The 24,580-nt window shown below is 38.5% G+C and overlaps 1 protein-coding gene across 1 annotated transcript in view; it reads left to right on the top strand.

The window, feature by feature from the left end:
• The first annotated feature begins 24,121 nt into the window (after positions 1-24,121).
• LOC140633285 (coiled-coil domain-containing protein 144A-like) overlaps positions 24,122-24,580 on the top strand; it is a 75,505-nt gene continuing 75,046 nt past the window's right edge. Inside the window, 1 exon segment of the mRNA XM_072825612.1 lies at positions 24,122-24,204. The gene's annotated coding sequence lies outside the window, so the exon portion shown is untranslated.

The raw sequence follows: 24,580 nt of genomic DNA, 5'->3' as shown, positions 1-24,580 counted from the left end.
TGGTTAACTTTTGTCCAGTTAGCTGTCAGACATTTCAGAGAATTCCTCACCTGTCACACTTAGTTATGGGAACTAAAACTGGGCCTTTACTGGGCATTTCACAGGTTAGGAGAGGTGAAAGCAAAATAGATAAACCCTTTTTAAAAACAGAGGCCAAGGGGCGCCTGGCTGGCTCAGTCGGATAAGCGACTGCCTTTGGCTTGGGTCATGATGTCAGGGTACTGGGATAGAGCCACATATAGGGCTCTCTGCTCAGCAGGGGCCCTGCTTCTTTCCCCTCCCTCCACCTGCCTCTCTGCCTACTGTGCACACACACACACTCTCTCTCTCTCTCTCAAATAAATAAATAATAAATAAATAAATAAATAAATAAATAAATAAATAAATAACGTGTTAAAAAAATAACACAGAGGCCAAATTTTGAAAGACCTGTATTCTGAAAACATTGGTGAAAGCAACTGAGGATGACACAAAGACATGGAAAGAATTCCATCTCATAGATTGGAAGAGCACCTATTGTTAAACTGTGTATAGGACCCAAAGCAATCTACAAATTTAATGCAATGCCTACTAAAATCCATCGACATGTTTCACAGAACTAGAGCAAACAACACTAAATTTATATGGAACCACTGAAGACCTCAAATAGCCAAAGCAATATTGGAAAAAGAAAAACATAACTGGAGATATCTCTATGCTAGATTTCAAGTTATATTACAAAGCTGTAGTAATCAAAACGGCATAGTATTGGCATTAAATGGATACAAATATCAGTAGAATAGTATAGAAAATCCAGAAATAAACTATAATGATATGGTTAATTAATCTTTGACAAAGCAAGAAAGAATATCCAATGGTTTGAAAAGGCAGTCTCCTTCAATAAATGATGCTAGGAAAACTGAATGGGTATATAAAAGCTTGAAACAGGACCACTTTCTTTCACCATTTACAAAAATAAATTCAAAATGGTTTAAAGATATAAATATATCACATGAAACCATTTTATCCTTGAAGAGAGCACAGGCAATGATCTCTCTGGTATTAGCTGTAGCCAGGTTTTTTTTGTTTGTTTGTTTGTTTTTATGTCTCCTGAGGCAAGAGCAATAAAAGCAAAATAAACTGTTGGGGCTACCTCAAAATCAAAAGCTTTTGCAGTGAAGGAATCAATCCACAAAACTAAAAGGCAACCTTACAGAATGGGAGAAGACATTTGCATATGACATATCTGATAAAGGTTAGTATAAGAATCTAAAGAACTGATACATCTCAACACCCAAAACACAATCCAGGTCAAGAATGATCAGAATGTATCAGACATTTTTCCAAAGAAGATGTCCAGTTGGCCAACAGATATATAAAAAGATGATCAGCATCACACGTCATCAGGGAAATGCAAATCAAAACTACAATGAGATAGCGCTGCACACCTGTCAGAATGGCTAAAATCAAAACCACAAGAAACAAGTGTAGGTGAGGATGTGGAGAAAAAGGAACCCTGTTGCACTTTTGGTGGAAGTGCAAACTGGGACAGCCACCATGGGAAACCGTATGGCGGTTCCTCAAAAAGTTAAAAACAAAACTAACAATCCAAGAGTTGCACTCCTACGTATTTACCCAGATATGACAAACACACCAATTCAAAGGGATACATGCACCTCATGTTTTTACTACAGCATTATTTGCAATCATCAGCCTAAGTGTGCATGTTGATGGATTAGTGAATAAAAAGTGGTTATATACATATATATATACACACACATACACACAATGGAATATTGTTCAGCCATTGAAAAGAATGACATCTTGTCATTTGCATGGTGAGAGCTAGAGCATATTACGCTAAGCAGTGTAAGTCAGAGAAAGACAAATATGATTTCACTCCTAAGTAACATGTAAGAAACAAAATAAAAATGAGCGAAGGAGACAGAAAAGACAGATTTACCAAGAAGAAGACTGCTATAGAGAACAAACTGATGGTTACCAGGGCGGATGTTGGTAGGGGAATGGGTGAAATAGGAGATGGGAATTAAGGAATGCACTAGTCATGATGAGCACTGGGTGATGTATGGAATTACCAAATCATTATATTGTATATATGAAACTAATGTAACACTGTATGTTAAGGATACTAGAATTAAAAATAAAAGCTTAACCAAAACGAGGCTAAATTTTCGTATGTCAAGAAACTTCATTAATAAACAGCTGACTTTTACTCGATTTTTCTTTTTAAAGAAATGAACTTGTCTTTGTTTTCTATTTTTGCTGTAAAGTCGTACCCGCAAAGCTGATACTGATGATTCAAGGCCTTCAAAACATGAGGACTTAAGTTCTGGTACCAAGGTAAAGTACTCTCTTGTAAAATTAATTTTCCTGCTCTGAGTTTAGTGTTGTGTATTATTTACTCTTAAAATATAAAGTGGCTTGCCTCTTGTCATTTTATGTTTTTTTTTAACTTTTTTTTATTGGAGTTCATTTGCCAACATTTAGCATAACACCCAATGCTCATCCTGCCAAGTGACCCCCTCAGTGCCCATCACCCAGTCACCCCAACCCCCCCACCTCCCTTTCCACTACCCCTATTCATTTCCCAGAGTTAGGTGTCTCTCATATTCTGTCACTCTCACTGATATTTTCACTCATTTTTTCTCCTCTCCCTATGTTCCCTTTCACCAATTCTTATATTCCCCAAATGAATGAGAACATATAATGTTTGTTCTTCTCAAATTGACTTATTTTGCTCAGCATAATACCCTCCAGTTCCATCCACCTCAAAGCAAATGGTGGGTATTTGTCATTTCTAATGGCTGAGTAATATTCCATTGTATACATAGACCACATCTTCTTTATTCATTCATCTTTCGATGGGCACCGAGGCTCCTTCCACAGTTTGGCTATTGTGGACATTGCTGCTATAAATATTGGGGTGCAGGTGTCCTGCGTTTCACTGCATCTGTACCTTTGGGTAAATCCTCAGAAGTGCAATTGCTGGGTCATAGGGCAGTTCTATTGTTAACTCTTTGAGAAACCTCCACACAGTTTTCCAGGGTGGCTGTACCCGTTCAGATTGCTACCAACAGTGCAAGAGGGTTCCCCTTTCTCCACATCCTCTCCAACATTTGTTGTTTCCTGCCTTGTTAATTTTGCCCATTCTCACTGGTGGAAGATGATACCTCATTCTGGTTTTGATTTATATTTCCCTGATGGCCAGTGATCCGGAGTATTTTCTCATGTGCTTGTTGGCCATGTCTGTGTCTTCCTCTGTGAAATTTCTGTCCATGTCTTTTGCCCATAGCATGATTGGATTGTTTGTTTCTTTGCTGTTGAGTTTACTAAGTTCTTTATAGATCTTGGATACTAGCCCTTTATCTGATAGGTCATTTGCAAATAACTTCTTCCATTCTGTAGGGTGCCTTTTAGTTTTCTTGACTGTTTCTTTTGCTATGCAGAAGCTTCTTACCTTGATGAAGTCCCAATAATTCATTTTTGCTTTGCTTTCTCTTCCCTTCAGGGATGTATCTTGCAAGAAGTTGCCGTGGCCAAGTTCAAAAAGGGTGTTGCCTGTGTTCTCCTCTAGGATTCTGATGGATTCCTGTCTCACATTTAGATCTTTCATCCATTTTGAGTTTATCTTTGTGTATGGTGTAATAAAGTGGTCCAGTTTCATTCTTCTGCATGTGGCTGTCCAATTTTCCCAGCACCATTTATTGAAGAGACTGTCTTTTTTCCAGTAGATAGTCTTTCCTGCTTTGTTGAATATTAGTTGACCATAAAGTTGAGAGTCCACTTGTGGATTCTGCATTCTGTTCCATTGATCTATGTGTCTGTTTTTATGCCAGTACCACACTGTCTTGATGACCACAGCTTTGTAGTACATCCTGAAATCTGGCATTGTGATGCCCCCAGCTATGGTTTTCTTTTTTAATATTCCCCTAGCTATTTGGGGTCTTTTCTGATTTCACACAATTTTTTTTTATTTTTTTTATTTATGACAGATACAGAGAGAGAGAGAGAGAGAGGCAGAGACACAGGCAGAGGGAGAAGCAGGCTCCATGCACCGGGAGCCCGATGTGGGATTCGATCCCGGGTCTCCAGGATCATGCCCTGGGGCAAAGGCAGGCGCCAAACCGCTGCGCCACCCAGGGGTCCCGATTTCACACAAATCTTAAGATGATTTGTTCCAACTCTCTGAAGAAGGTCCATAGTATGTTGATAGGGATTGCATTAAATGTGTAAATTGCCCTGGGTAGCATTGAAATTTTTCCAATCTATGAGCATGGCATATTTTTCCATCTCTTTGGGTCTTCCTCAATTTCCTTCTGAAGTGTTCTGTAGTTTTGAGGGTGGAGACACTTTACCTCTTTGGTTATGCATATTCCTAGGTATCTTATGCTCCTGGGTGCAATTGTAATTGGGATTGACTCCTTCATTTCTCTTTCTTCAGTCTCATTGTTCGTGTATAGAAATGCACCTGATTTCTGGGCATTGATTTTGTATCCTGCCACAATCCCAAATTGCTGTATGATTTCTAGCAATCTTGGGGTGGAGTCTTTTGGGTTTTCTTTTTCTTTCTTTTTTTTTTTAAGATTTTATTTATTCATTTATTTATGAGATACAGTGAGAGAGAGAGTCAGAGACACAGGCAGAGGGAGAAGCAGGCTCCACATAGGGAGCCGGAAGCGGGACTCGATCCCGGGTCCCCAGGACCAGGCGCTGGGACGAAGGAGGCGCTAAACCGCTGAGCCACCCAGGCTGCCCTCTTTTGGGTTTTCTATGCACAGTATCATGGCATCTGCAAAGAGGGAGAGTTTGACTTCCTCTTTGCCACTTTGAATGTCTTTTGTTTCTTTTTGTTGCCTGATTGCTGAGGCTAGGACTTCTAGTACTCTGTTGAATAGCAGTGGTGAGAGTGGACATCCCTGTCTTGTTCCTGATCTTAGGGGACAGGCTCCCTGTGTTTCCCCATTGAGAACGATATTTTCGTAGATGGCTTTTAAGATGCTGAGGAATGTTCCCTCTATCCTTACATTGTGAAGAGTTTTGATCAGGAATGGATGCTGTATTTTGTCAAATGCTTTCTCTGCATCTATTGGGAGGATCATGTGGTTCTTGGTTCTTTCTCTTGCTGATGTGATGAATCACATTGATTGCTTTACAAGTGTTGAAGCAGCCTTGCATCCTGGGGATAAATCCCACTGGGTCATGGTGAATCATCTTCTTAATGTATTGTCGGATCCTGTTGGCTAGTATATTGTTGAGAATTTTTGCATCCGTGTTCATCAGGGTATTGGTCTATAATTCTCCTTTTTGGTGGGGTCTGTGTCTGGTTTTGCAATTAAGGTGATGCTGGCCTCATAGAACGACTTTGGAAGTACTCCATCCCTTTCTATCTTTCATAACAGCTTTAGTGGAATAGGTATGGTTTGTTCTTTAAACGTTTGATAGAATTCCCCTGGGAAGCCATCTGGCCCCGGACTTTTGTGTCTTGGTAGGTTTTTGATGACTGCTTCAGTTTCGTCCCTGGTTATTGGCCTGTTCAGCTTTTCTATGTCTTCCTGTTGCAGTTTTGTAGTTTGTGGTTTTCCAGGAATGCACCCATTTCTTCTCGATTGCCTAATTTATTGGCGTAAAGCTGCTCATACTAAGTTTTCAAAATCGTTTGTATTTCCTTGGTGTTGGTGGTGATCCCTCCTCTCTCGTTCATGATTTTATTAATTTGGGTCTTCTCTCTCTTCTTTTTAATAAGTTTGGCTAATAGTTTATCTGTCTTATTAATTCTTTCAAAGAACCAACTCCTGGTTTTTGTTGATCTTTTCCACAGTTCTTCTGGTCTCTATCTCATTGAGTTCTGCTCGAATCTTTATTAATTGTCTTCTTCTGCTGGTTGAAGGTTTCAGTTGCTGTTCCTTCTCCAGCTCCTTTAGGTGCAAGGTTAGCTTTTGCATTGAGTTCTTTCCAGTTTGGGGACGGATGCCGGTCTTGCGATGTATTTCCCCCTCAGGACTGCTTTTGCTGTTCCCAAAGATTTTGAACGGTTGTATCTTCATTCTCACTAGTTTCCAGGAATCTTTTTAATTCTTCTCTAATTTCCTGGTTGACCCTTTAATCGTTTAGCAGGATTGTCGTTAACCTCCACGTGTTTGAAATCCTTCCATATTTCTTCTTGTGGTTTAGTTCTAGTTTCAAAGCATTATGGTCTGAAAATATGCAGGGGGCAATCCCAATCTTTTGGTATCGTTTAAGACCTGATTTGTGACACAGTATGTGGCCTATTCTGGAGAAAGTTCCATGTGCACTTGAGAAGAATGTGTATTCAGTTGCATCTGGATGTGAAGTTCTGTAAATATCTGTGAAATCCATCTGGTCCAGTGTATCATTTAAAGCGCTTGTTTCTTTGGAGATGTTGTTCTTAGAAGATCTGTCGATTGCAGAAAGCACTATAGTCAAGTCTCCACATATAAGTGTATTAATATCAGTATATCTGAACTTTCGTTATTAATTGAGTGATATACTTGGCAGCTCCCGCTTTCAGGGCATAAATATCCTGATTGTTAGGTCCTCTTTTTGGAGAGATCCTTTTAGTATGATATAATGTCCCTCTTCATCTCTCACTACAGTCTTTGGGATAAACTTTAATTTAGCTGATGTAAGGATAGCTACCCCTGCTTTCTTTTGAGGACCATTTGAATGTTAAATGGTTCTTCAACCTTTTATTTTCAGGCTGTAGGTGTCCTTAGGTCTAAAATGAGTCTCTCGTAGACAGGAAATCGATGGGTCTTGCTCTTTTATCCAGTCTGAAACCCTGCGCCTTTTGATGGGGTCATTAAGCCCATTCACGTTCAGAGTTACTATAGATACGAGTTTAGTGTCATCATGATACCTGTTCAGTCTCTGCTTTTACGGATTGTTTCCTTGGACTTCCTCTTTCTTTTACAGAGTCCTCCTTAGTATTTCTTGCAGAGCTGCTTTCGTGGTCACATATTCTTTCAGTTCCTGCCTATCTTGGAAGCTCTTTATCTCTCCTTCAATTGTAAATGGGAGCCTTGATGGGGATAGAGTATTCTCAGCTGCATGTTCTTCTCATTTAGGACCATGACTGTATCCTGCCAGCCCTTTCTGGCCTGCCAGGTCTCTGTGGAGAGGTCTGCTGTTATCCTAATACTTCTCCCCATACAGGTTAGGGATCTCTTGTGTCTTGCTGCTTTAAGGATCTTCTCTTTATCTTTGGAATTGCAAGCTTCACTATTAAATGTCAAGGTGTTGAGCAGGTTTTATTGATTTTAGGTGGTGATCTCTCTATCTCCTGGATCTGAATGCCTGTTTCCCTCCCCAAGTTAGGGAACTTCTCAGCTAGGTTTTGTTCAAACACACTTTCTGGACCTCTGTCCCTTTCTGCACCCTCTGGAACCCCAATTAAATGTAGATTTTTCCTTCTGTGGCTGTCATTTATTTTCCTTAACCTGTCCTCAGGATCTTTTAATTGTTTTTCTCTTTTTTCCTCTGTTTCCTTCCTTGGCATCAACTTGTCTTTTTTTTTAAATTTTTATTTATTTATGATAGTCATACACAGAGAGAGAGAGAGAGGCAGAGACACCGGCAGAGGGAGAAGCAGGCTCCACACACCAGGAGCCCGACGTGGGATTCGATCCCGGGTCTCCAGGATCGCGCCCTGGGCCAAAGGCAGGCGCCAAACCTCTGTGCCACCCAGGGATCCCATCAACTTGTCTTCTATGTCACTCACTCATTCTTCTACGTCGTTATCCATCGTTAGGACCTCCAGTTTGGATTGCATCTCATTTAATTGATTTTTAATTTCGGCCTGATGAGATCGAAATTCTGCAGTCATGAAGTCTCTTGAATCCTTTATGCTTTTTTTCTTGAGCCACCAGTAGCTTTATAATTGTGCTTCTTTATTGGCTCTCTGACATTGAATTGTAATTCAAATTTTGTAACACTGTGGGGGAGAGGAATGTGTCTGATTCTTTCTTTTTAGGTGAGTTTTTCCTTCTAGTCATTTTGCTCAGTGCAGAGTGGCCATAAACAAGTTGTACTTGATAGAAGGGCAGAGTTTTCTCACTGTGTCACTTCAGTTCTCTCTTTAAATCTCAGACCGAATTGGTAGGTTTTCAGGATGATTTGAAAGTTATCTCTTCTGGGGTGATAACACCAGTTTCCTTAAATTTTGATTCCTTGAGGACCTGGGTCAGGTACTCAGCCACTCCCAGCGCCTTTCCCTTCACCGTGTTCATCACATTCTGCTTCCTGGGGCGGGGAGGTGGCAGGCCCGCGACGGGGTGGGCCGCGCACCCAGTGAAGGGGAGTCCCAAGCGATCCCTGCCCCCGCCGCTGCCACTGCTGCACATGGGCCCGGCCGTGGGCGCCGGAGGGGCGGGACTGGCCGCAGCACCTAGATGGGATGAGGGGCAGGGGCGGTGGCGCCGACCACGAGGGCAGGGCGCGAGGTCCCGACAGGCCACCCAGGCAGGCGGGTGGCGGAGGGGCCCAGGTGTTGCCAGCCTCGAGGGAGGGCTGCAGGGAGAGGAGTAAGAGGCGGATGCACACACACCCCTCGCCTTCTCAGGAGCTGTCGGCTCCCCTCGGCTTCACTCGCTGTTTTGTATTTTTTAGATTAAATTTTGTTTTAAGTAATCTCTATACCCAATGCTGGGCTTAAACTCAGATGCTGAGATTACGAGTCACACACTCTTGTGAGTGAGCCAGCCCGGTGCCACCAAAAATTGTTAAATTTAACCTGTGAATTCTTTCGTATCTGAAACTCAGAAATACAAGTGATTTGATTGTTTAAGGCCTTTTCTTCTCTCCTGTGAATATGGAATATTATGTCCTGCTTGATAATCATTCATGACTTTGGAGACTTTAAACCTTTAATTTGGATGATCATGATTATTAATATTTTAATATTAGATTCTTTCTCCAGCCTTTAAGTACCATCCTATATGTGTAGATAGGAAATTAAAGCTATTAGTATGCTATTCACAGTGGAATAAGAAACCATGTGAATTTTAAAGTGGGGTTTTATATTTTTCTCATAAAGTGCCTTAAAATTCTGTAATCCCTAAAATATTTCTCTTCTACAACTTAAATCTTAGCTTTTAAGTTTCATTTTTTTATAAGGAATATTGTTGCAGCCTGGGTGACTCAGTGGTTTAGTGCCGCCTTCAGTCCAGGACCTGATCCTGGAGACCTGGGATTCAGTATCTATCTTAAAAGTGCAGAAATGAATACATGCCCACGTATATATGCATTTTTCTAAAGATTTATTTATCTCAGAAGTGGGGAGAGGGGCAGAGAGAAAGAGAGAAGCAGGATCCCTGCTGAGTGTAGAGTCTGATGTAAATCTCAATGTCACAATCCTGACATCATGACCTTAGCCGAAATCAAGTTGGCTTAGCCAACTGAGCCATCCAGGTGCTCATTACTTGTGTATATTAATAAAAGTATTTTTTCTGTTCTAGAAAGTAATGTTGAAGTATATAAGTGAAGTACTGAATCCCATGGTTTTTCCCACCTTCTTTTATTTTGTTTTATTTTTTTTCCTTCTTTTATTTTTATTTTGAAAATTTCAGAGTTTTGTGTAGGTTGACATTAATTATATCAGGTTAGTATGTTTTATAGATGACTTTTTAACATCATGTGGTTTTCCTGAGTATTGTCATTTTTTTCTACTCCAAATGTATTTATCTAAAACTTTCTTAATAAGTCCCCTGGGTGCTTCAGATTTGATGAAGTCCCAGACTGAAGACATTATTTCTGACTCTTTGCTCTTCCTGACTTTTAAATCTGCTTTGTCATTTGTTTTCCCCACCGTAATATAAAGCACCATTGGAACACTGAAGCAGAAAAAAAATCCTGGACTCTAAACTTCCCCAAAATTAGGTGACATCACATCCAGGTGACTGGGGTGGCTCCCTTGGTTAAGCATCTGACTCTTAATGTTGGTTCAGGTCATGATCTCATGGTCCCGGTATTGAGCCCTGTGTCTGGCTCTGTGCAGAGTGGAGAGGTTGCTTGAGGATTCTCTTCCTCTTCCTCTGTCCCTCCCTCTGCATGGGCACACACTCTCTCATTCTCTCCAAAAGTAAATAAATAAATCTTAAAAACCACATCCAGTCACTCCACCACATGCAGTATCTTTACCTGCTTAACAATTTTTCACCTCTTATTACCATAATTCACTTTCTCATCTATAATTTTGAAATACTCTTCTCTTTTGGTTCCTTTATGTTCATCTTTACATTGGTACTAGAGTGACATTTCTAAAATATATATGTGATGATGTAACTCCTGCTAATTTAGTGGATTCCCCAATACCTGAAGGAGAAAGTTCATATCTTAGCATGACTCTGTCTTTTTCAGTTCAGTCCTGATTTTCCAATTATATCTCTTTATCCCATTCCCAATAATTGTGTCCTAGTTTTGCCACATTCTGAGCTACTGTCACTTACTATGTTATTTCCTACTTCATCCTTTTGATCGTTCTACCTTTGCTAGAATGCCCTTCACACACTCCTTGTATACTTTGTCTTTCAAGATATAAGCCTTATCTTTGCAGCATTTCCTGAGCTTCCCATATACAACATTTTTCTCCTTGTGCCTTCACTGAACTCTATTCACTTCACTTCTAGAACTAGACAATGATCCTCTTCTGTTCTTATTTGTTTTTGTCCATCTGTCCCCCTAGTAGCATATAAGGCAGACTCCCTCTTTTATTTATATTTCCAGCTTCTCCCAGGATAGTGCCTATGACTTGACAGATACAGTATATATTTGTCTTTTTGAGGAGTGAGAGAGTAGGTGGATTAATATGATGTTTTCTGAAGCTGTTTTGTGTGTGTGTGTGTGTGTGTGTGTGGTGGTGGTGGTGGTGGTGTTCTTATAGGAAGGAGCAACGAAGCCGGCAATTGGAAAAAAGGACAATGGTATTGATATTATTGAAAGTCCTCCACAAGAGCAAGCAGTTAATGACAATTTGACTTCTGCTGATAGAGCACACAAAAATCATATGAGTGGTAAGTTAGTGAACCTCTATGAGTTTTTTTCTATGCTTACGTGCTAGTAAAAAACAATATGAAAGTATGTAGATCCAAATATGTTATCCACTTCATTTCACGAAGTTATTTTTCTTTTACTATCTAAGTATCGCAAACTACTGTGAACTTTTTCTTCCTGAAAATGTTTCATCCCTCTGAAAATCTTATCTCCTATTACTTTTATTTTATTGAAATATTTGTGAATGTGGATGCGCTTGTATATGTGTTTAGAATTCATAGTAATACATGTTCTCATTAATGTATTTGTGACTATATTTTACAGATAGGATATCAGCTTTAGGACGAGGAGAAGATAGTTCACCTTGGGATTCTGAGGTACCGTCTTATTATTTTAAAATATCATGTCTGGGCAGCCCCAGTGGTGCAGTGGTTTAGCGCCGCCTGGAGCCCGGGGTGTGATCCTGAAGACCCGGGATCGAGTCCCACATCAGGCTCCCTGCATGGAGCCTGCTTCTCCCTCTCCCTCTGCCTATGTCTCTGCCTCTCTGTGTGTGTGTGTCTCTCATAGATAAATAAATAAATAATTCTTTAAAAAAATAAAAAATAAAAATAAATATCATGTCTGCATTTGCCCATAAAAATAAATTCCTTATACCTTTTACCTGTAATTGATAATTATGTGATAAATATAGTAATAGAGTTCTGCTAATTTGCAAGCTTAACTTAGTGAAAGGTGTGTGGTAGTATGGCAGAAAACTGAGCTTAGAAGTGTTAAGGAATCAGGACGCCTGGGTGGCTCAGTGGTTGAGCATCTGCTTTCTGCTCCGGGCACAGTCCCAGGGTCCAGGGATTGAGTCCCACATTGGGATCCCTATGGGGAGCCTGCTTCTCCCTCTGCCTGTGTCTCTGCCTCTGTGTGTGTGTGTGTGTGTGTGTGTGTGTGTGTGTTTCTCATGAATAAATAAAATCTTTTTAAAAATTGTGTTAAGGAATCTTTTTTTATTTCTATATTTCATCCATTTACTCATGAGAGACACACAGAGAGGCAGAGACACAGGCAGAGGGAGAAGCAGGATCCACACAGGGAGCCCCACGCGGAACCCAATCCCAGGACTCTGGGTTCACGTCCAGAGCTGAAGACAGATGCTCAATCACTGAGCCACCCAGATATCCCAAGTTTGGGTTTTAAAGTTATCTAAAAAGCTAAAGAAAAACTCTAGGTCAACCTATGGTGAAATGTATGATTCTGTGGTGTGTATGGATGTGCAAAACTTCTAATGTGATCTAGACAGAGTTTGGATTATAGTTTTTTAGAAGTATAAATCATATATATTATGTTTATACATTAAATTTATTAGCATATATGTGTATCATATAATTTCCATATTCTATTTTATATATAAAACACATTTATATATAGTTTGTGTATTATGCATAATGTATAGTATCATAATTTATATATTAACTATATATGTAAAGATTTATTAAAAGCTTTTATGTATTTATTTATTTATTGAGAGAGTGAGTGGGAGGGAGAAGGAGACAGAATCTGAAGCGGACTTCAGTCTGAGTGCAGGGCCCATCACAGGGCTTGATTCCATGACCATGAGATCATGACCTGAGTTGACACCAAGTATTGGATGCTCAACCAACGGAGACATCCAGGCACCCTAAAAGTATTGTATTTGGATTGTCAGGTAGATCTACAAGGAGCAGTGGGAGTATAATAACAATGTGGTTTAGTGGTACGTTGTTCATTTATTTTTGTAAAGAGTTTATTTATTTATTTATTTATTTATTTATTTATTCATTCATTCATTCATTCATTCATTCATTCATTCATTTATTTAAGAGAGAGTACACATGCATGAGCGGGGTAAGAGACAAAGGGAGAGGAAGAAGCAGGCTCCCCCCTCAGCAGGGAGGCTGATGACTTGGGACTTGATCCCAGAACTGACTCAGCCATCGAGGTCCCCATGATTTAGTGGTACTTTAAAAGGTAAAAACATTTGGGATAGTTAAAATAGCATGCATTGAGTATCTTTGTGGCTGCCCTACTTATAGTAACATAGTATAAAGTAATGATGACCTATTCTATGGTGACACCTATGGAAGAAGGTAAAACGGGCCTATGTCTTAGTAGAGGCAGCTGCTCTACAATGGTGTGAGCACTGTATTTGAAGTCAAAAGATGTGCTACCATCCTGGTTCTGTCACTTACTTGCTGTGGGATCTCAGAAAAACTTGTTTAACCTGTTTGAATGTCAGTGACCTCATTCATAAAAATGATACTAATACTTACCCCTTGGGTGTGTGTCATGACCAAATGTGGTAACAAAGGTGATCACCCACTTTGTGAGCTGTAAAGAATGCTCTAGAAATATGAGACAAAAAATGATCACAGCAGTATTTGAGTGACTTACTAAATATAGAGGGCATGGTTTTTAAATGTGAAGATTTCTGAAGGACAGTAAAATGGCAAGTGTTAAGAAAAGAATGGGAAAGTTAGAGTGGACAGGTGTATTTGTAATTTGGGGTATGTTAAGTTTCAGTAGCCTGTGATTAGAGACATTGTGTAGGTGTACAGTTGGCCCTTGAGCAAGATGGGCTTGAACTGTGTGTCCACTTACAGATGCTTCTCGATAAGTATTTTCTTAATATATTTTATCTTCCTTATGATTTTCTTAATAACCTTTTCTTTATATTTTAAGGATACAGTGTATAGTACATATAATATACAAAGCTTGTTCATTGCCTTTCGGTTATTGGTAAGGTCAACATCAGGTTATAATTTACTTGACCTTCCATGCTCAGTGGCCAAATGAGGGTTAAGAAGTAGCTTAGATCTAGAGAGCATATATATGAGTCTTTTATTGAAATGTTTTGGTTTTTCATATATACGTTTCCTATTTTTAAGTCTAATTGCTCTTAAAGTAGGAAATAAGAGATGAGTAGCTAAGTTTTGGGGGAATCAAAAGTCATTTGTGGATATTTGACTGTCTGGCCATCAACACCCTCAGCCCTTGCATTCTTCAAGATTTGGTACTTAGACCTTCTCAGTGAGATGAGGATGATGATTATGTTTTAGAGAGAGAGAGAGAGTGCACACACACATGTGAGCGGGCGGGGAGGAGCAGAGGCAGAGGGAGAGGGAGAGAGAGAATCCTAACTTTGCTTCATGCTCAACACAGAGTCCAATGTGGGGTTCGATCTCACGACCCTGAGACCCATGACCTGTGTTGAGATCAAGATTTAGATGCTCAACTGACTGAGCCACCCAGGCACCCCCTCAGTGAGATGATTTTCAGTGTTTCGACCTTAAATACATTTATGTTACTGAATACTAACTATGACCAGGCTGTACAGGTTGTAGTGGTAGGAGCAGAAAAATAAGGAAACTCTGATCCATTATAAGTCACTGTAAGCATTTCATGTAAAAAAAAAAATGGAAACGTTAGTTTAGGGAATATTGGAGGCATTTGTAGTTAGGATGGGGATGCGAATGGGAGTGGAATTTTGGTAGTGAGAAAAAGTCTCTCTGAGTGTGCCAGAGCTGCCAAGTGACGGGTGGGAAGGATCAGTCGCAAGAATGTCTTGAAGAAGGACATTCTGGACAGAGAGACCATGGAACACATCTGTTCCTTTTACTCTAATGTCTTAGAAATGACCGGGAAGCAGGAAGACCCACTCCATTGTTATAATCATTGTTATTTTTGTGTGTAGAAAAGAAACTGTGTACTAAAACAAATGCCTGGTACCGTTTAGGTGATTAATCAGTAAATGTTCTTTTTGTGTGTGTGAGTAAAATGAAAGAAGTTTATTCAGTAAAGATACAGAGAAAGCTCTTAGGAGTGAGAGGGGTCCCAGCAGGGTTGCCCTCAATGAATGTTCTTATTCTTCCTTTCTGAAAGCTTACTATACTTTTTGAAGCATTTCATACCTATATCTAAAATCTTTTGATATTATTTAGACATAATTTCAAGAAAAGTTTTTCTTCCTACTTTGCCATTTCATTCAACCATTTTTTCCTACCAATGAAAATTCCAAGCCTTTGTTTATCTAAATGAAGCAGCAGCTACCACAGTGTTCTGTTTATACTCAACATGATGTACTCCGAGGTTTCTTATCATGCCAAGTATCTTATTTTAAGTCTAAAAAACTTTCTGCCATTAGGAACAGTTTAAATTTATAGCAAATGTACTTATTAAAGAATTTGTTTCAATAGTTTTACTGTCCTTTTATCCTGGTGGAAAATACAACGTAGAGTTAGGTGTTTTGTTATTTCCTTGTTGAAATGTACTTATAAGTCAGTCTTCTTGTCTGTGAAAATATTTACTCTGGCCTTCCATGTTCAGTTAGAGTTAATGGCCAAATGAAGATGAAAAGGTGCACTTAATTGAGATAGCATAGATGAGGTTTTTAAATGTGTTGGTTTTCAATACATGCTTTTCTTATTTGTATGATTGTGATTAAAGTAGAACATTTGAATATTTTCTTAGAAAAGGATTTGGAAATCTTTATGCAACTCATCATTGATGTTAATTTTAACAGAGTATTTCTGCAAGACTTCCAAAGAAATCTGTTGATTGTTTACCTGGAGCTGCAGATCAACAAGGGCAAAGTATATTCAGTGAACAAGTAGAAGGTAAGAATTGTATTTTATAAAAAGTCATTTGACAGAATGTTGATTTAAAACAGAAATTCTCATGTATCCTAATTTCCAAAGAAAATCACCTATTACATGCATAGAAAGGAGAAAGATGAAAAAAGGAGGTGAGTTCTATATTTTATCAGGTGTCAGCTGCAGATTAAATTGAGAGTACGGCTAAAGGAGCTAAATTACTGGTTCCATTTCCAGGTATTCCAAGACCTAAGGAATGCCTGGAAATAGTTGGAAAAGAGCAAAGAGGGAATGATGAGAATGGCAGAGAGTACAGGGAGTAAATGGAGGAATATAAGCAACGCTTTATAGTGGAAGGTGGTCAAATGAGAGAATTTTTTTAGGAGGAAGAGCAGGGTATCCCTGGGTAGTTCAGTGGTTTGGTGCCTGCCTTCAGCCCAGGGCATGATCCTGGAGTCCCGGGATCCCACATCAGGTTCCCTGCATGGAGCCTGCTTCTCTCTGCCTGTGTCTCTGCCTCTCTCTGTCTCTGTCTCTCTCTCTCTGTCTGTCTCTCTGTGTCTCTCATGAATAAATAAATAAAATCTTTAAAAAAATAAAAGGAGGAGCAAATTATTTGAAATGTGGGGATATCAGGTGAGCTTCCAGTACCAAAACTTGTCAGAGTAGTATACCAAAATTTTCCCACTCTTAACAGTTTTTCTCGCTGTTGGGAAGACATTATGGATTGACCTAGCTGATTATGCAGAGCTATGTCCTAGTCAGCTATAAATGTATGTATGTTAGGGGTGCCTGGGTGGCTCAGTCAATTGAAGGTCTGCTTTTGCCTTGGGCCATGATCCCCGGGACCTGGGATGGAGCCGTGCTGAGCTGGGAGCCTGCTTTTCCCTCTCCGTTTGTCTGCTGCTCTGCCTGCTTGTGCAAGCGCTCTCTGTGTCAAATAAATGAAAACATCTTTTAAATAAATGTGTACCTCAATGTCATATAAAATGGTGGTACTTCATAAGTTAGTATCATTTCGTGCAAAAAAAAGAAAAAGAATTGGAAGGAAAAAGAGAGCAGGGTCAATTAGGTGGAGATCAAGGAAGCTTTAGCCCTGATACAAAGTCCGTTAGAACATTTATGACTTTTAATACGTCTTCACTTTCAGAATTGATAGTGATGAACTTGAGGCTTTTTCCTAGAAGGTTAAGGTAAAGTAATACAGCGGCAGCGTTCAGTATGACCCAGGATTTCTCAAATTGTAGGGAATCGCCCGAGACCTTGTTAAAAATGCACACTGAACATCAGGTCTGGAATGTGCATTTTGACCTCTCAGGTGATGCCAGTGTCTGTGGTCCTTGGGTCATGTGCTCAGTAGCATGGGTATAGACTTTCCTGTAGAGAAATCTGGAAGAGCTGTTGGATAGTTCAAGACATAACAAGGTCAAGAAAAAGCATTATTTTGTTTTTATTTCTGACCATGTTTATAACCAGAGGGGAGCAGGAGATACAGAAATAGAAGGCATAGATGTAAGATACTATTGCTAAACAAAGAGGAAAGAAGTGGTGGAGAAAATCCATAAAACGGTTGTAAAAGCAAAAAAAAATCAAGACCATAGATCATGAATTACTTTTTAAAAAGATTTATTTATTTATGTTAGAGAGTGAGCGAGCAGGGAGGGGGCAAAGGGAGAGGGAGAGAGAGTCCTTAAGCAGACTCCCTGCTGAGTGAGGAGCCCACCATGGGACTTAATCCCAGGACACCGAGATCATGACCTGAGCTGAAATCAAGAGCTAGACTCACAACTGACTGGGGCCACCCAGGTGCCCCCAGAAATTACTTTTGAAGACAGGGGATAGTGAAGGGAAAGAGGGAAAAATGAAAGAAGTCTTAGCTAGGGAATTTTGGAGTTGGTGAGGAAACTCTAGAGAATTCACTTTTTTTTTATGACAGACATAGAGAGAGGCAGAGACACAGGCAGAGGGAGAAGCAGGCTCCATACAGGGATCCCAACGTGGGGCTGGATCCTGGGTCTCCAGCATCACACCCTGGGCCGATGGTGGCACCAACCCTTGGTCCACCGGGGCTGCCCGAGAACTCACTTTTTAGATACCTTGAGTTTATTTCTACTGAAACAGATTAGATCACAGCTGCTCCACAAAGAATACTGAGAGCAAATGGAGTGCTAGACTTGGGATAAAATATAGCCACCATTCGTCTTCCTCAAATCTATTGGACCTCAAAGATATATGTTGCTTCAATATTCATTATTCAAATGAGATTAATTTGAATATGGAAGCATGGGTGTTCTTTTTTTCAGATAGCTCATTTTGGGGGATGATAGCTGTTTCAAAGAAACCTTTTCAAGACTGACATAGTCTACCAAATCAAACTAATTTTGGAAAATAAAGAAATCATAGGGTCCATTCCTTAAATGCTAAAATTGTTACTATCAATAAATATGACACTGATTTTGAAATACAAAAGATTTTTAGTATCTAAAAATTCGGTGGCAATTAAATTGATTTTTTTTTCAGTTTGATAGTCATGGTTCCATATTGAAAGCTTATACATTATTTCTTAGATGTGTTTTATATACCTTCTTGCGTGCATGGGTCAAGAAACTTTAACATGGCTAAACTAGAGGATACAAGAAATGTAGGCATACCAGTGGCCCACATGGGTATAGACAAAAACGAATACTTTTATTGACTATTATCCTACAAGTATATCCAGGCTGATCAATTCATAACACTGTTTTTGGTGACAAATAAATTACGCATTCAATAAATTATGCATTCATCATAACTGCGTACTGCCTAAATTACGGGACAAATTGAAGAACATGGCAAATACTTGTAGTAGAATGGTATCGATGATTCTGCTGTACTGCAATCAGGATGTGCTGTTGCCTTCAGCTTTCACGTTTATCCTCTCAGAGTCCTCATTTGTTCCTCTGATTAAAGATTGCTTTTCTCCCCCATCAATCAGCATGTTCACGTTGGTATATGTGCAACGTTTAGTGATTTCTGTTTTAGTTATTTCATTTGAAACATCATCTTACTTTTGGAATCCTAACTGCATGTTATGTTGAACATATATTTCTATTTTTTATAGTATTTATAATGGGTTCCTATTTCTGTCTTGTTGCTGTCTTAATCCACCTTCCTGTCTCTAGAATCAAGACCAAAGCCTAATGTAATCACTTTCAAAGCCAAGCATGAGGATTCAGCTTAATCCTAACTGCATGAATGTATAGTTGGCTTTCATATTTACGTATAATTAACTACATGTCCCTTTTGTGTTTTAGATTCTCCTGGAAAAGATCTTCTTCACTGGGAGGTAAAGCTTTTGTATTTTTATTTTGAATTTTTAACTACAGATTGTATGAAATGCACATTGTTTTAATCATATTGTTTCAATACCCATCCAGTCTACCACTAAAGTGAAAGATTCTGTTCCTAATGAAGCAGTCGCAACGAGTGATAAACACCCAGATCAGGTAAATTTTACAGTACAAATATACCTGTGGAAAGATGTGCACTAAACTGTTGAAATGCCCATCGTCTTCTTATACCAAATTCTTCTTTGTGTGTGTGTGTGTGTGTGTGTGTGTGTGTGTGTGTGTATGTGAGACAAATTTAATCGAAGGATGTGACATAAATAAGGTAGATGTCATTGCTGATATCCACGTTTGAACAAAAGATATTTACAAGCATAAGAAAAAGAGATTTTAAAAATGTAAGCTTTAGTTCAAGTTTCTACTTTTAAGTTTTGAAATCCTAATGTCCCTGGTTTGGAATTCCTTTACTTCTAAGGGGTTCCCAGAAGTTAATTATTAGACCCTAAGATTTTTCTGGTGTTCACCATACTTATTTGAATTCTGACTTTTACCCAGAGTAAAGCTTCACTTGCTAACATGTCAGTTGTGTTAAATGAAGTTAAAACTTCATTTCATCTTTGTGTTGTTATATTGATCATTTTAAGCCAAACACTTGTTCTGATTGTGTGTGTGTGTGTGGTGACTTTGATTATTAGAAATGTGGGACGGAATTAGTTGTATCTTAATATTTGGTAGACACAATCTTTTAAAAAAGTAATTCTGAACCTTTTCGGCCTAGGGTCCTTTTCTACTATTTAAAAATTATTGAGAATTCCAAAGAACGTCTGCTTAAGTGGGTTATATCTGTTGATATTTACAATCTTAGAAATTAAAACATTTAAAACACAAGGATACACAATCTCATGTTGTTAGCCATTAGAGCTGTGATCCGCTGATCATGCGAGTTGCAATGCTATCACACATTTTATCTTTAGAAAACTTTATTGTACACTTAATAAGGAAATGAGAGTGGAAATGTCAAATAGCATTTAGTATGCTTGTGAAGATAGTTTTCACCTCTTGGATTTTGTGAATCGATGGATCTTGGGACTCTGGGGATTCTCAGATGACATGGGAGAACTGATTTAAACCATGTACAGGGTTCATGGATGCAAAATGATAAAGGGGCCCTTGTGATGAAATGGGCATTAAAGTTTCATTTCTGCATTTCTTGCTTTTTTGTTTCCCTTGTCTTAAAAGGTTTAAATCAGACCAATCTTGTTTACAAAGGGACAATAGTTTTGTTATATATTCATTTTCTGTTTCATGGCGCTGTAGTTTTTGGATCTCAGTGTGGACTGAGACTTATTTTGTTTTTACATGGAAAGGATTATATTACCCAAGTCTTTGATTTCTCATATAAATATGATATTTGTCCAAAAATTAAATTCTGAGGATGTTGGTGCATTGAGGAGAGACCATCTCATTATTATTAAAGTAGTACCATTCATCACAAGTTTTTTAAATCTCACGTCTTTAGAACACAAAATGCATATTTAAACATAAAATAAATGATTAGACATCAGTTTTGTTACTAAAAACATTCAGACCTTGAAGACTCTTAATTATTAATGGACAGAGCTTTTATGGAATATAGAATATGTAATAGAGCTTGGTGAGTGAATTAAACTGTGTAATAACAGAGAATAAAAAAGAAAATGAGAGAGAGTTAAATTCATCTGTGTGAATGCCAACTATAGGACATATAAAATATAATTAGCTACGAATGAGTAGTAAGTAGTGTGTCTGGGAGAAGAGCAGGCCTTGTGGCTGTTTCTCTAACAAAAGAATTTGTACAGATTTGTTAAGTTTGTATGGTTGTTTACATTCTAATAAAGGAAACTTTGTTTTCAGATTTTTCTGATTGTGATTCTAGTTTGTCCCTCAGTAATGAGACTTGTCAAAGAACTGGGGATTTGAAAGTTGATAATAAATGCCCATTTGTATCACAACCAATGATCAAAAATGAGTCAGCATCCACAGAATTTGGACAGATGACCTTAATAGATAAAATATTAATATTGGAGCTATGTTTCAGTTAGAGAATTCTATGCTCCATGGCCTGTGTGAATCACTGCTACTAGAAAACAGAGCAAAAAAGGTAAAGAATCAGAGAGAGTTCAGTGTCCTCATGATTTCACCATAGTTCTGATTTTTCAAAAATAATTTTGTGGTAAAATTTACTTTGTGTTTACTCCTTTCATGCAACCTACCACCAAACAGAGCATCTTTCAGCAAGACATTTTTGCATTCTTCCTCTAACCAAAGCCACATATAAATAAGAAAGAGAATTAGGAGGAAATAATTTCTTTTAGGCTCGTATTCAGCTTTCACTTGAGAGTGGGTAGCGGGATTAGATTTAGAATTTGGGGACCAGTTGGGAAAACTAGGTAGAGATGTAAAGATTGTTTACTCACAACGTAGTTTCTTAGCTTTATTTTTATAGCTCTAAATTCATAAGTATTGGTCACACTATATTCACTGTAACAAACAAAAGCACCTTCCCAAACAGAATATTAAAATATTTCCTATATTCTCTATGACTTTATTTTGGAGTTGACTTTCCCAGCAGTAATTGGAATCATTGAGAATTTACTACATAGTGTCCTCTTCTCAGCTGTGTAGGCATAGTCCATCTCCTTGTTTGATTATGTTTATTTTACTTTTTTAGAGAGTGTCAGAAAGTAAGGAGGGAGGGATGGGCAGAAGGAGAAAGAGAATCCCAAGCAGGATCCACACTCAGCACGGAGCCCACTGCGGGACTCAGTCTCTCACAACCCTGAGATCATGACCCAAGCTGAAATCAAGAGTTGGATACTTAACTGGCTGAACAACCCAGGTGCTGTTTTATTATTTTAATTTTTTTTTAATTTATTTATGATAGTCACAGAGAGAGAGAGAGAGAGGCAGAGACACAGGCAGAGGGAGAAGCAGGCTCCATGCACCGGGAGCCCGACGTGGGACTCGATCCCGGGTCTCCAGGATCCCACCCTGGGCCAAAGGCAGGCGCTAAACCACTGCGCCACCCAGGGATCCCTGTTTTATTATTTTAAATGAGTAAAGAGTTCCAAGGAATATTGGTTTTAAGTATCAAATATCATTTAAAAAGAATATATGGAAAGTCAGTTCTAATTCTACTAAGATTTTCAGTTGATTAACCACATCTAACATGTGTTCTACTTAATGTATCAGTTAATCCAGTGTCCTTTATCAGTCATATGATCACGTCTGTACTAACATATCGTATAATATTTTTTCACCCCTGTAGTTTTGTTATTTTCTTTCTTCTAGAATTAACTCATTTTCTAAAGATTTTCAGTTATCTCCAGGAGTAGTGAGTATAGGCTGTAAATCCAAGTGTATTGATCTATACAAGTGACTTGTTTGCTGTTACTTCTTTGTGAGCTTGGTAGATCCAAGAAACAGGACTTTAAAAAGAAAACACCTATAGGCTCCTATACCACAGGAAAATGTGAAACAAAAACGATTACAAAGTACATGCAAGCAACATAAAACAGTTCATGTAAAATATATCTCTTTTCCCTTGATGCCAAGATTGTTGTTGATTCACTTAATACAGATTTATTCTGTACTGAGCACTGATGATTTTATATTCTGAATATTTCTGGAACCATTCTGTCAGTTCAGGTGTGTATCATCTTTGTTTTGCATTACACTTTCTAATTCATCTCCTGTCTTTGATCACAGTACCCCTCACACTCATCCCTCCCCACAGTATTTAGAGTGATCTGTCTCAAATGCATATACGACCGTGAACCACTGTTGAAAACATATTTATGTCCAGGCATCTTAAAATTACATACAGAGCTTTCATAATCTTGACTTCTGCCTAAGTCTTCATCTTTAGCCCTTTATACCATCTGCCCTTGTCTCTGGTATCCTGAACTGCTAGTGATGTCTTCCTCTGTAATCTCTCTATTTTAGACAAATATTTACCCTGTTGTGTGCTTCTCTCCCTTGTCTTACTACAGCCTTGCATGCTCTCCCCATTTTCTGCCCTCTAATCCCTTTGAATCTGTCTGACGTCACTGTTGCAGTCTCACTTTAGGCATTATGTCTAGGAAAGCTATTCCTGACACCTTACATCTACATGCTTCTTTAAACCCGGTCCCCTATCTATCACTTAGTGGGAACTCAGTAAGTAGTACTAAGTAACATAAAGACTGTTTACTTTTATAAGTACTAAGTAACATGAAGACTGAAAGATGATTTAAGAGATTGTCCCCTACAGGGATGCCTGGGCGGTTCATTCGGTTGAGTGTCCAACTCTTGATTTCAGTTCCAGTCATATCTCAGACTTGTGAGATGGAGCCCCGGGTGGAGCTCAGCACTGGGGGTGGAGCCCGCTCTAGATTCTCTCTCTCTCTCTCTCTCTCTCTCTCTCTCTCTCTCATCGAGATTGTCCCCTACAATGTAGGAGCAAAAGAACTAGACACATAAAGAAGTAGTTTACAGTTCAGGTGGTGAAGGTGCACTAGAAAAAGCTGTAAGGTATTAAGGTAACCCCAAAGAAAGAGATGCATTTTTATCTGAGAAAGGATAGCCATAATCAAGGATGACTTTACACAGCAGTCTGAGTCCTAAAAGATGCAAGGAAATTTGTCAAGTAGTAGAGGAAAATAATTTCAGAAACGTTTACTTATTGGGCACATACACCCATAGGATGTATGTCCAGTGTTTCCCAGAGGATATACACTGATAAAGACATGAAAAGTACTAATAATTTTGGAAATGATGAATAACATTGTGGTTGAAGCTTCAGGTGTTGTTTAAGAGGTACTGTTACAAAGTAGAGAATAATCTCTTGTGATTTTATATGTTTCTACTGGATTTTAAACTTTTGTTTCTGATTGTTTTGTTCATGGGTGTTAGTGGATGAATTTGTGAATGAATCTTGGAGATGTTTGTGTGCCTTTAACCTGGCGACGTTTAGTATTTCTCAAATGGTTTGTTGATATTTTAGATAATTAGAAGTATTTCTTAAATATTCAGCTAAAGATGAATTTAAACTCTTCAGTGATAAATGATATTTTCTATTTTTATAGAGGTAATAGCTTTTATCTAACCATTCTAAGTAGTCCATTTTAACTAAATATATAGATTTGTCGTCAGAACCAGACTTAGAAGTGGCATCACAGCAAAAGCAAGAGCAAGAAAGGCCTGATAAAAGTGAAAATAACCACCCCCAGGTATGTGAAGCTTTAAATTTAAATTTCTGATTTTATATTGTTTTCCCTGCTTTTCTAATATTACATGTTTCAAGTGAAACTCTTTGAGTGGATATATTGAAGTCAATAGAGTGTAATTTAATATTTAGTTTTTATAAAATTTTACGAGTTACAAAACTTAAAATGCTATGATTTTTAGTAACTAAGTTTAGCTAAACTTCATCCTTGGAATTTAGGCAAAAAAAAATCTTTTGAGACAAAAATAATTCTAAATATTCTTCGCTTCTTCTATTTTTGTAACTTCTTTACATGATAAAGAAGGTAGCATCAAATATTGAGTCATGTTTAAGCAGTTGAAATTATGAGCAGTATAACAATGATGACTACTGACTTAGAC

This window comes from Canis lupus, chromosome 5 (genome assembly GCF_048164855.1).
Source record: "Canis lupus baileyi chromosome 5, mCanLup2.hap1, whole genome shotgun sequence".
Lineage (NCBI taxonomy): Eukaryota > Metazoa > Chordata > Mammalia > Carnivora > Canidae > Canis > Canis lupus.
This window is presented reverse-complemented; position numbering and strand designations above follow the sequence as displayed.